We start from the raw sequence: 13177 nt of genomic DNA, 5'->3' as shown, positions 1-13177 counted from the left end.
TCTAATGCTAATCTATCAAATATCATATTTCAATTTACTCGTCTTCAGATTATTAAGATGATGTCTTTGTATTTAATTAGACAGACATTTAAGCTCTGATCATTGCATTATACCATATCATATCATATATCATATCATATCATATCATATCATATCATATCATATCATATCATATCATATCATATCATATCATATCATATCATATCATATTATACCAGATGCTAGCAAAAGGTACAATTTGTGAATTATCTTGATTACTTTACAAGCATTTTATTTATGCTGAAGCATGTTCTTGGTCCCTATCTATCCTTTGAGACACACCGTTTACATGGAACCTGGCAAACAGATCCCATTATGTAAATTATTTCCGATATTGGGTTTGTAATTGTTGCAGCTAAAAGTGACTGAATTGTCAAAAATGATGGGAACATTTTTTCTAAATATTATTTATATAGAATCAGTCTTAAGTAATGCAGACACAGTTTGGTTGTTGTTGTTGTTGTTGTTGTTGTTAGAAGTTGAGCAAGAGTTTCCTCCAGGAAACTCCATTTTGCAGGCTAAATAATCGATTGATTGGAATTAAGTATGTAGAGCGTGGTAAAAACAGAAAAATGGGTGTACATGGACAGAAGAGGAACTTCTAGGTCATAAAAAGACAGAACAGTGGTAGACAGGCCGACGAGCAGTCAGACAGGTAGAGAGCCTGCACCTCAGAGGTGGGCAGAAAGAAAGGTCGACAGGGAGAGGCTTGTAATCAGGACAGCAACCCGAGCTGTGCCACCATGATCGCTGAGGCCCCTTTCATTATCTTATCTGCCTTTGTAGCTCACGTAATCCCCCCCCCTCACGATTGATGATGTCGCTGTCTGATTACAGTGCTACAAAACCCCCTGAGATCACCTTACCGGCTCCAAGCCAAACCAACACTACTGCCAGGGCCACAGCCGAATAGTCACCGCTACATTGTTCCACATTCTAGCTTCAACACTTTGTAAACCAGCATAGGTGTCCAACATGTTTCTAGAAATGTCTTTTTAAATGTCAATTCAACTCTCAAAATATGGTTTCTTATGTGCAAAAGTCCTGGGTACATATTTTGCTGTTTTAACAATGCCTATCTATTTATTTCTCACTCTTTACTGGAATATAGCCAGAAAACAAAGGAAATATGTACACAGCTTTATTTATTCTGGTTCCAATCCAATTCGATGTGTTGTTTTAGCAGGTTTATAATACTCAATCCTGCAAGGGGGAAGCTGTTGACTGAACTGTCGTTCCACCAGACAACTTCTGGGCATGCAGATCCAGCTGTGAGAGCTGGGTCTCAAGATCAGCTGTTGACTCCACCATGGCTCATCCAGAAGCTGACTCAGTGGTGTTAAGAGTATCTTGGCAGGGCCCAATGAGGAGGGGTCACTTGAAACGTACTGTGTGTCTCCGGTGACCCCCTTCATAGTGGAAACACCATCTCAGTTTGCTTCATTGAGGCTCCTTAAATATAATTAGATCATGTCTTTCACACTTTAGCTGAGCAATGAGATCTCTCAGCTGTTGATAAGGTCTTGATCATTGATAAGGTCTTGGATCTGTCAAAGTGTCATCATCTCCTTCCCGCTTATGACATTAGTGTGTCAGAGAGACAGAATCAGTACCAACAGATTCTGTGAAAAGCTTCCCCTTTGGTTATTATAAAGCTGCAAATAGAACAAATTTAATGTTGGTCTGAGACTGAAACCAGAAACACACATCTTCCTGCATCGCTTATAGCACCTTTAAGAAAAACTACTAGACTACTGCTAACTACAGTACTAGTCTACTACGACCTCCTTTTTGTGCTCAGTCTTCTTAGGGAATGAAGTGGAGCTTGTTACAGAGGAATTAAAAATAGCTTTCGCTGAACCTACTGTATGTACATGTACTTTCTAAAAACAACAAATTAAAGTTTACTGTATTTAGCAGCACTAGTTTTAGTGTACTAAGTTTTCTGTAAATATACTTTACAGGTTGAAAATGCATGAGTGTCATTCTTCTTTAAATAGCATGGCATATTCAATGCTTTTAGTCATAATAGTGTGCCATAACCTGTATTATAATGAGTCCCTGTAAAAGACTACAAGACATTACCTTGATGAACTCCATACTAAACCATTGGGAAAACAGAGAGAGCTGGAGGGAGAGAGAAAGAGAGAGAGAGAGATAAATGATTCAGAGTGGCAGGCTTGTGTGTCTGAGATCAAGTCGCCTGTGGGCCGTATGAATCAGATTGGTAACCTGTGCTCTTTTCAGGACAGGCATTGAGTAGTGCCACAGGATGCCCCCAGCGTCGACAGACGGGCCATTATGCCTGCCACACACACAAAGCAACTCACGCACCTGATGCCTCCTCCCTGGCGACATGTTACCCCCAGCGACGACACACGGCAACCCCGCACCGCTGTCATCCGGCGCTCATCTCTGACCTCAGCAGCCCAGGTCGCTTGGCCAATGGCATTAAAGATTCAGAGAGCCCAAAGGTTCTGCCGTCAGAAGTGTTAACAGCAGCATTGTGCGAGCGGGTGTCCCACTCAAAAGCTGACGAAACCCAGCACCATACTGAGACCCTCCATGGCTGACACCCCATCTTGATCCACATATATAGTGACACACCTGTGCGAAACCCATTTAATGTCTGTTTAATTTCACCTTTGTGTGTGTGACTGTTCAGCCCTCTCTCTCTTTCCATGAGAGACACAAATACATACACACACAAAAGTATAAACGTTGTGGTTTTTATATTTAGTTTAAAACGTTAATATGATCTCCATTCTCTATGTGAAGAACGGATTGTATGGTATACAATATGTTGGTGAATCTATATTCACACCCTGTGTACCCTGTTTATGCAAAAAATCAGTATATCAAATGGAATTCCATTGTGTTTCTGCATTTTTTTTACCTGTTACAATCTACCCCAATAGGTGTTACAATCTACCCCAGTAGTGGGGTAGGTTGTAACAAAGGTACACACTGTATTTGTCATAATCTCACAAATTCTGTAATATAGTTGAAGAGATTTAAATGGTTGCCACTTGTAGTAGACAAATGTGGGTACTTTGCCAAAAAGTTCCAGAACTGTAGCTTTAAAAGAAATGGTAGTTTTAGGTGCTGAAGAAAAATGTGTTACAACCATACCCGGTCTCCCCCTGCACTTTTAATGGCCAACTGCAAACAGAAATGCTAAGCGATACAAAATATGACCACCGCTCAGTCCTGCATATTCTCATGCTTGGGATGCGTGCATGCGTGGGAGTGTGTGTGTGCCTGTGTGTGTGTGTGTGTGTGTGTAGCTAATATGGCCCCCCATGAACGGAATTCCACGAAACTTGGCATGCATTCAGAAGGTGCCATAATGATCATCCCACACTAGGGCTGGGATAAACGATTATTTTTTAAACGATTAATCTAGCGATTATTTTTTCGATGCATCGATTAATCTAACGATTTATTTTTTCAGTTCGATTCGATTATCGATTATCTCCCAATTAATTCACTAATAGCAACTTATACATGTTTAATTACATGAATGAAAAAACATGTATTCTTTAACATTGTAATATATGTTTATTGCTCTTAAGATTCCAAAATAAAAGACTATACAAGTGCAAAGTAATGCATTCTTAGTCAGAGGTATTCAATAAAGTTCAGTAGTGTACTGTATGTCTAATTGAGAGCCTGTCATTTTAAGACGTTTGTGTGGGAATCCTTGCAATTAACATTAACACAGTTAAAAGGTTGCTGATGTGTGGATGCAATTCATAACATAGTTAGCTCAAATAATGGTTTGTACTTCTCCTTTGGACAAGCACTTTTGAGTCTTGTTAAACACTTTTCCATTTACATCAGGATTTTGCAAACATTCAGAGTCAATAAAATGAGCCTGAGTAACGAATACAAGCAGCTGCAAGTAGGCTAAGCATGCTAAACTTGACATCCAAAAAGTATTAGAACGTTAGCTTTGAAATACTGCTTGATTGCATACTGTAACTTAACTTAGTTTAGTCTCCTCAATGTTGTGATAAGACCTTAGCAGAGTTTACCTTAACTTTTTAATGCTGCACTTTTGAACAAATTTGTGCAGCATGGTCACAATGCTAAGCGGATTTAATAGCAATTTAGCCCACTGTGTTCTATGCAGTGCTTCTATTATTCCATGAGCCAGGGGGGTTGATCGGTATCATCGGAGGGACAAATGCTATCACTGTTTTTTGGCAAGGTATACACCCCTAGTACTAGAAAAATCATGATAGCAGTGCAGGAGTGGTAGCGAAATCACTTTTTTCAGCTCATGAAGTTACTAACCCCCTAAGATAAATTCCGTTTTTGAAATCTGGTGTAGGCTATATCTGATTTAGGCTCATGGTTGAGATATTGTCAATATTCTATAATATGGTGCTTGGTATCATTGGAAATGGGACCTTTTAGGCTTTCTTTTAAGCCCAGTACTGAATCTGACAAGTACTGACAAACACAGAGGTCACATGACTTCTTTAAACCAGAAATAACACATGTTTTCTCACAATTTCCGCCTAAACGGTATGCTTTCTTTTATCCCTGTGGCATGAAAGAACACCAGGGACACACAATTCAACAGCTACAATACTCAAGACACTCTGATGATTCAGAAAATGTATAATATGCCCATATCATTTATTTGTGAGAGCCTTAAATTAGACTTGTGCAGCCAGCACAAGTCTTCAAAATAGAACAGAGCGAATAGAATGGACAAATAGGATGGAGCCCTAGTTGTAAAAGTCAATAAGGAAACAGGTTGTAAAGTGAATATATTGAATTAATCAAAAGACTGCTGGTTTGTATGTTGATATCCAATAGAATGGACAAATAGAATACCCTATTAGTCCAGGGCAAATGGCCTATTTATTCATGTACAGTTGCAGGGGCGTCGGACTGGGAGTAAAACCACTACTGATTATAGGGGCCCAAGTGGAGAGAGGGCCCTAGAAAAGTCTGGAATACATTTTATTTTACCTGGGTTGAGGAACATGGGGGCCCATCAGGACTGCCTATGCAGGGGCCCAGGATCTGGTGCTACGCCCCTGTACAGTTGTAATAAACAGTAATTGTTTCAATAGTGTCATAAATGGTTTACAAAATGTTTCTATCATGTATTCTGATATTCACCCACTTTCAGTTAGAATGTCAGAAAGTAGCTCATGCACAGAATGTTGATGGATTTTGACAGTTTAACAAGGTGTTGTCAGTTATGTGAAAAGATTGTTCGTTCAATTTACTGGTTATCACAACACTACCAACTATGCCATCTTCAATCAACTTCCAATGAGTTCCAGGGGTATTAAATGTAAGTACAAAATACTTTTTTATCTTGTGCTTGTGAATTGAATGGGAATAGACAGAATGAGATTATACCTATCGCTGTACCTGTAACAGTAGCTTGGTGTTTTTTTGTAGGCTGCCTATCTTGCAGGTTAAACAGTGTAACAATAACAGTAACTGCTACAGTGCAGGCGAGCTAGCTACATCAGTTGGACATCTTACAACATTTCCAAGAGGATGTAAGTGACATGAGGTTAAGCTTATGTTATGATGGGCTGGGTTTAAGTAATGTCAAGTAAAAAACCTTTTCTTTCTTTTTTTTCAACACAATTGTTCATTAGCCTGTAATGTTTACATCACCACCCTTGTGATTTTCTTTTTAGTTACTGGTGAAATACTCCTGCACAATAGAACTGAGTAGAGGAGATTTAGATTTGGATTCAGAATGGACAGCCAGTACAAAGAATCAGAAGTGTGTATCATACACCATGAAACATCAAAAGAAGGTGATGAAATCTTTGGTCTTAAAGACTATGAATCCTGGAAAACATTGCTTGACGCAGCCAAAGTGAGAAACTATGCCCCTATTACAGATGTTGCTAAAGACCTTAGAGAAGAAGAAGTCCCAAGAATCCACTATCACAGAAAGTGTCGGAGCCTCTTCACAATGAAAAGAGAATTAGAGACTCTGAAAAGGAAAGCCACAGAAAACATTACAGATGAAGCTTGAGAGAATAGTTTACCAAAAAAAACAAGTAGGAGATCTTCTGATGGAGCAAGAGTATATGATTCAATCTGCATTTTTTGTAATAAAAAGAAGTTTGTAAAGGGCTCCAAGTCCAGGGAAAAACTCACACAAGCTGTAACATTAAATGCTGACCAAACACTAAGAGTATGTGCCACCCAAAAAAGAGATGAAAAGATTCTAGCAGTAACAAGCAGAGATGTAGTTGCTGCAGAGGCCCACTATCATCATTCATGCTATAAGGAGTACACAAGAATCAAGAAAAAGAAGCCTAAGAAGAACCAAGATAACGACGCAAAAACAGATGGTGATGAAGACTATAAAAGGATTGAAAGGGAAGCCTATAAAGATATCAGAACTGATATAATACCCAACAAAACAGTTGTACAGGTCACGTCTTTGGTCACAAAGCTCACATCATTCATGCTATCTGGTGGAGTTACAAGCCTGCGGGATTCAACAAAGAAGAACATGCGAAGGACGCTTGAAAATGAGCTGGGAAATTCTGTCGATATATTTCCAGATGACAAAGGCAAATTGCTGATGGTTCCTCAAACTGTTACTAGAGGGGATGTTGTCTTGGAAAATCAAAATCTGCTGAGGGAACTCAGTGTTTGGAGGGACAAGTCAACCAATGTCAACAAGATCATAGATCAGACATCATCACATATCAGATCAATCATTAAACAGGAGATGACTGTGACCCCCTGGCCATTCCATCCTTCTGATGTGAAAAATAGTGGTTATATCACCTTACCAGATCAACTAGAACGGCTTCTTGTTGGACTGCTCACTGGAAATCCTGACACCAAAACTCAAACACAGAACATCACTGCTTTGGTTCAATCATTTTGTCAGGACATAATATACGCTGTCACAGGTGGTCAACACCAAAACACCAAAGCTCACGTATGCTGTAAAAACACTGACGGGTAATACTGAGCTCATACAAACACTGAACAAGCTGGGGCATGGGGTGTCTTACTCCCAGCTTGAAGAGAACAACACTGCTCTTTGTCTCCAAAAACTAGCAACAGCCTCTAACCAAAGAGTTGTACTTCCAGCCTCCATCAAGCCTCATGTCTTTACCAATCTTGCATGGGATTATATTGATAGACTTGAAGAAACCCTCACTGGAAAGTGTACATCACACAGAGTTAATGGCATAGTGGTACAGGCCAATATCTATGGACCACATCTGTCAAGAACTGATCTTCCACACATTGAGAAACAGAAGCAGAGATCAGTCACCATTGAATACCAAGGCCTGGAAGTATATGTAGCAGGTGAGCAGGTTTCTATAATAGATAATCATGTATCTATTTTCTATGTGTCCAATTTACTTGTGATGTACATTCCACATAAAGCATTCATTCATTCATTCATTCATCCAGGTGCATGTGTGGGCCCACAACCTCTTCCAACCAGGGGACACTATATCCAGGAAACCAAGGAGGCTGCTCTTCTTGCAAGAAAGAAGACAATGGTGTGGGCACTTGCAAGGCAAACAGATCCAGAGAATCAGACAATCCCCAGCTGGACTGGTTTTAATATCAGCACCAGGGACCAGGAACCAATCTCACAAGATATTGTTGGGTATCTGCCAACCATCAACTCACCAGCCACAGAGTTGAACACTGTGTTTGAAATCCTGAAACAATCAGAGCTAATGAGGAAGGAGCTGCACCTAGAGACAATAGTTGTAGTCATGGATCAAGTGCTCTATGCAAAAGCAGCTGAGATAATCTGGAAGCACAGAGAATGGCTCCCCAACATTCTTCTCTGGGCAGCCGTGGCCCACTGGTTAGCACTCTGGACTTGTAACCGGAGGGTTGCTGGTTCGAGCCCCGACCAGTGGGCCGCGGCTGAAGTGCCCTTGGGATCAAAAAAGTATATATACTTATACTATACTTCTCAGGATGGGGACATTCCATACCATATGGAAACCATCATAGGAAAGCGGTTTAGGAATGCTGGTCTTAAGGACATATGCATAGAGGCTGGAGTTGTTACAGAGGGGTCCATCAATGGAGTTCTTGATGGTAAACACTATAACCGTGCAGTCAGGGTCCACAAGTACATCTCAGAAGCACTAATGAGACTTGCATGGGAAGAGTTCACACCCTGGGTTGAGAAAAATGCTCCAGAGAGGAGTAGGATGATCAAATCATTCTTGGAAGATGTGAAAGACATGGCCAGTGACCTGAACCAAGAAAAGATGACCAATCTGCTGCAAAGTCCACTCTCCGCTGAGCTGATAACCCTGTGGACAGACTTTCTAGAACACCTCCGTCACAACACTGGAGAGCTCTCTGGATTCTGGATGTCATCATTGACATGGTAGAGGATGTAGTACTTGGCCTTCTGCGTGCGTCTCGTGAGGGGGACTGGGAGTTGCACCTCCACGCTATAAGAACCATGATCCCATGGTGCTTTGCCTACGATAAGATGAATTATGCCAGGTACATTTCTTATGCATTTCTGTATGTTTGTTTATTCTGCATCGATTTAATTAGTAAAGATTGCTAGCCAAAATATTCAAATCAATCTCTCTCTCATCTCTCAGGTACCTGTCCCCTTACTTTGCTCAGATGACCAACCTCCAAAAGAAGTATCCTTCTGTGTATGAGGCCTTCAAGGCAGGCCAGTTCTCAGTGCAGCTGTCAAATAACAACACATTTGGGAGGATTCCTGTAGATCAGGCTATTGAAGTCACAGTGAATAAAGACACACAGACTCCTGGAGGCACATCACGGTTTAGCCTGAAAGCTGGAGCGGTCAGGCGTTACTACCTAACAGCAGTGCATTCCTAGGACAGTTAAGGGAGATGCTACAAGGTAACAAATCACAGCTTTCTCATTCAGAGCTACAGTCACCAAGAATCCAGAAAGATGAGGAAGCAGTTTCAGCAGTGGTTAGCCTCATACAAGGATGGATAAACCCATTTGACGGTATATATCAATCAAAACATGCACAAACAGACAAAACACAGTTTATACACAACAGCAGTAGTCACATTAAATGCTGCCATAAAATGTACTGTAAACACGGACTGTGAGCACTCAATTTTGTTGTACAAAATAGTATGGTGACAATAAAATATATTCTTATTTGCAGAGAAGCGGGACCTCATTAGCATCTCTACGGCAAAGACAGCTCCCAAAGACATTCCTCCGACCTGATGAGAGCATATGAGATTGGTGAGCAATGCTATGCAAACTTTAAGGATGAGAGACTAGACAAAGAAACACCAGCAAAGAAATTCCACGACCCAATGAAAACCAACAAGCTGAAAACATTCAGTGATATGTGTAAGAAGAGAGAAGTGAAATCAAATGGAAGGGCAGTCATCTTGAAAGCAGACAGGTCTCTGTTATAGGACGCATCATAGTGATGGCACAAGCACGTAGTCTTAACATGGAGGATATCCTTTCTCATCCTCTTGGTCCATTGCCTTGGGCACTCTCCACACCAGATGGACTGCTGAGAAAAACAAACAAAGCTACTTTGGCAACAGCCTTGCAGAAAAATGTAGCACTACAGGAGAAACACCCAGAAAACAGTGGTTGATGGTATGAACTTAGTCCAACGAGTGAACGGTGATGAGGTGACTTTCAGAGATGTTGCCACAACAATCCTGGGTATGGCTCTGAGGGAAGGTAGTCAGAGTAGAAGAATAGATGTTGTGTTCGACACATACAAGCAGAACTCAATCAAAAATAGTGAAAGATCTCTAAGGGGTGAAGAGACTGGTCATGAGTTGCAGGATATCACAAGCACACAAATGGTGAGGCAGTGGAGGAGCTTCCTGACCAAAGTGAATAACAAAACCAGTCTCATTAGCTTCATAGTGAATGAATGGAGGAAGCCAGAATACAGAGAAAAGCTACAGAAGAAGATTCTATATGCAACTGTGATTGACAAATGTTACAGAATCACATCAAGACAGTGAGGAGATGTCAACTCTTCAATGTCAACAAGAAGAAGCAGATGGACGACTACTTCTCCATGCCGCCCATGCTGCAAGAGAGGGATACCAATCCATAGTTATCTGTTCAGAAGACACAGATGTCTTTATCATGTCTTTAGCATTCTGTGACAAGATTGAGGCCTCATTATTCCTGAAGTGTGGCACAAGGACCCGTACAAGGCTGGTAGCTATCAGAAAGGTTGCAGCCACTGTTGGCATGGACACTTGTAGGGCTCTCATTGGGTTGCATGCCTACACAGGATGTGACACTGTAAGCGCTTTTGCAGGCAAAGGGAAGACAAGGGCACTTACACTCCTGATGAACAACAAAGAAACACAAGACTGGAGGCATTTACATGTGTCCTCTATGCCCCAAAAACATCAACCACCATAATCAACAAGCTCAGATACCACCTTTTCTGTGCAAAGAAAGGTGAAATTGAGAGTCATCAATTCCCACCGTGCAAGGATAGCTTGAGGCAACACACACTGCGAGCTAACTATCAGGCTGGTATTTGGAGAAGATGTTTAGAAAAGGACCCACAAGTGCCAAGCCCTGTTGGCAGAGGATGAAAGATGGAGACAGAGGAGGAAGGTGAACAGTTGGTGCTGCACTGGATGGAAGGCCAGAACAAAAAAATGTTCACTCCCACGATGTATTTGTCTTGCAAATGGCCTCAGATGCACAGACATGTGTAAACTGACAGAGTGTGAAAACCAGGCGACCTGTGTAGAAAGTTCAGATGAAGACGAGGACAACATGGAAAATGATGATGATTAGATAATAAAATAATATATCAACATACAAACCAGCAGTCTTTTGATTAATTCAATATATTCACTTTACAACCTGTTTCCTTATTGACTTTTACAACTAATAGGGCTCCATCCTATTTGTCCATTCTATTCGCTCTGTTCTATTTTGAAGACTTGTGCTGGCTGCACAAGTCTAATTTAAGGCTCTCACAAATAAATAATATGGGCATATTATACATTTTCTGAATCATCAGAGTGCCTTGAGTATTGTAGCTGTTGGATTGTGTGTCCCTGGTGTTCTTTCATGCCACAGGGATAAAAGAAAGCATACAGTTTAGGCGGAAATTGTGAGAAAACATGTGTTATTTCTGGTTTAAAGAAGTAATGTGACCTCTGTGTTTGTCAGACAAATTCAGTACTGGGCTTAAATGAAAGCCTAAAAGGTCCCCTTTCAAATGATACCAAGCACCATATTATAGAATATTGACAATATCTCAACCATGAGCCTAAGTCAGATATACACCAGATTTCAAAAACGGAATTTATCTTAGGGGGTTAGGTAACTTCATGAGCTGAAAAAAGTGATTTCGCTACCACCCCTGCACTGCTATCGTGATTTTTCTAGTACTAGGGGTGTATACCTTGCCAAAAAACAATGATAGCATTTGTCCCCCCAGATGATACCGATAGCCCAAATTTGGGGCCCTGGCTCATGGACTATATGTGGCAACAACAATCCTTCAACAATCGTGAATAATTTGTTAAATGCACATGCAGAGGAGGAGCAGCGGGCTCGTTACGAGAGAGAGCGGGCGGGGCGAGGAAAGGCTGTGTGAGTAAAAAGTGCAGCTCAATGAAATTATCTTATCTTTAATTTAAATAGTAGCACTACAACATAGAACATCAATGTGTGGTGGCCGGTTTTGATTTCACAGATTAGTCAACGTATGGAAAACACTGAAGGTGTAAAATTAAAAATATTTAGCATCACATGTTATGCTTGAGGAATCGACGCTCATATTTTGCGTCGACGTATTTTTTGCGTCGACGTCATCGATTACGTCGACGCGTTGTCCCAGCCCTATCCCACACTTCAAATTTTGTGCAGTTTTGAACCTGTCAGCCAAAGATACCTGTGATTACAACACATCGCTTTTGCCTTTTCATTTTTAACTAGGTGGCACTATACCTCAAACGAGTGGATATGGGATGGGTTGACATAGCCCCTTGAGACCAACATACAAAAAAAAGTTGGTCATCCTAGGCCCTACGGTTCTCGGGATATATACAGAAAACTGTGTCCAGCCCACCCTCCTTTCGGGGGGCCCGGTGCGGTGGGTGGGCGACGGATAAAAACGAAAATCAATGATTCCATGTCATCCTTGTGGGGCTACATGCCCACCAAGGTTCGTGCAGCCCGGTCTTTCAGTGTCCCGGGAATCGTCGACACAAAATTACTGAAGAAAAAATAAAAATAAGAAATCCAGGAAAAAAAAAACTCTGACTTTACCTATGACTGCTGCTTCGCTAGGGAAGCGGCCATGATTATTATTCAAAATATGCTGAATAGGTGCCTAATCATAAATGCCTGATGACCCTCTTCTAGTAGGTATCATAAACTTCTTTGTCTTAAGTATATATACTCTTTTTAGGGAAATTTGGTCTCTGCATTTATCCCAATCCGTGAATTAGTGAAACACACACAGCACACAGTGTACACACAGTGAGGTGAAGCACACACTAATCCCGGCGCAGTGAGCTGCCTGCATCAACAGCGGCGCTCGGGGGGAGCAGTGAGGGGTTAGGTGCCTTGCTCAAGGGCACTTCAGCCGTGCCTACTGGTCGGGTTTCAAACCGGCAACCCTCCGGTTACAGGTCCGAAGTGCTAACCAGTAGGCCACGGCTGCCCACAATGAACTTTCAATGAACAATGAATTTTAATGAACAACATCTTTCAATGAACAACACCAAAACTGGGCATAAAGTATCTTTGTTTGCAACAGGTTGCACCAGAGATTTGGAGGGCCATCAGAGTCATATCAATAATTGTCACGACATGGACATCTGTCAAAGAAAGAAGGCCAAATCTCTCCAATCTGCACTCATTTGAGCTGCTCAAGTGATTAGTGGAGATGGTTGTTAAAATATAATCTGAATACAAACTGCACTTTTGACAAACAAAGAGTGCACCTGCTAAAGATTCAGCCTGTCACTGTTGAAGAGTCCTTCAGTCAATCTGGCAGGCTGGCAAGGGTTAGCACTGGACAGCACCAGGTGGTGCAGTGTGCCATGTCATAATCTATTGGTGTCAGATTTTTTATTTTTTTTGCACAATGTGGATGTGTGGTGAATTGTGGTAGTTTTCCTTTTCCATT

At 41.3% G+C, this 13177-nt stretch overlaps 2 long non-coding RNA genes across 2 annotated transcripts; both read left to right on the top strand.

The window, feature by feature from the left end:
- The first annotated feature begins 5273 nt into the window (after positions 1–5273).
- LOC121681931 lies at positions 5274–7876 on the top strand. The gene is made up of 4 exons (XR_006022355.1): positions 5274–5356; positions 5467–5570; positions 5715–7362; positions 7471–7876. It is a non-coding gene; the product is annotated as an uncharacterized LOC121681931 (long non-coding RNA).
- Positions 7877–8111: 235 nt separating this feature from the next.
- LOC121681838 lies at positions 8112–10368 on the top strand. Its single transcript, XR_006022310.1, has 3 exons — positions 8112–8538; positions 8643–9027; positions 9194–10368. It is a non-coding gene; the product is annotated as an uncharacterized LOC121681838 (long non-coding RNA).
- Positions 10369–13177: the final 2809 nt, after the last annotated feature.

The sequence above is a fragment of the Alosa sapidissima genome, chromosome 14 (assembly GCF_018492685.1).
Source record: "Alosa sapidissima isolate fAloSap1 chromosome 14, fAloSap1.pri, whole genome shotgun sequence".
Lineage (NCBI taxonomy): Eukaryota > Metazoa > Chordata > Actinopteri > Clupeiformes > Clupeidae > Alosa > Alosa sapidissima.
Note: the sequence above shows the minus strand (reverse complement) of the source record. Positions and strands in the feature narration are given on the sequence as shown.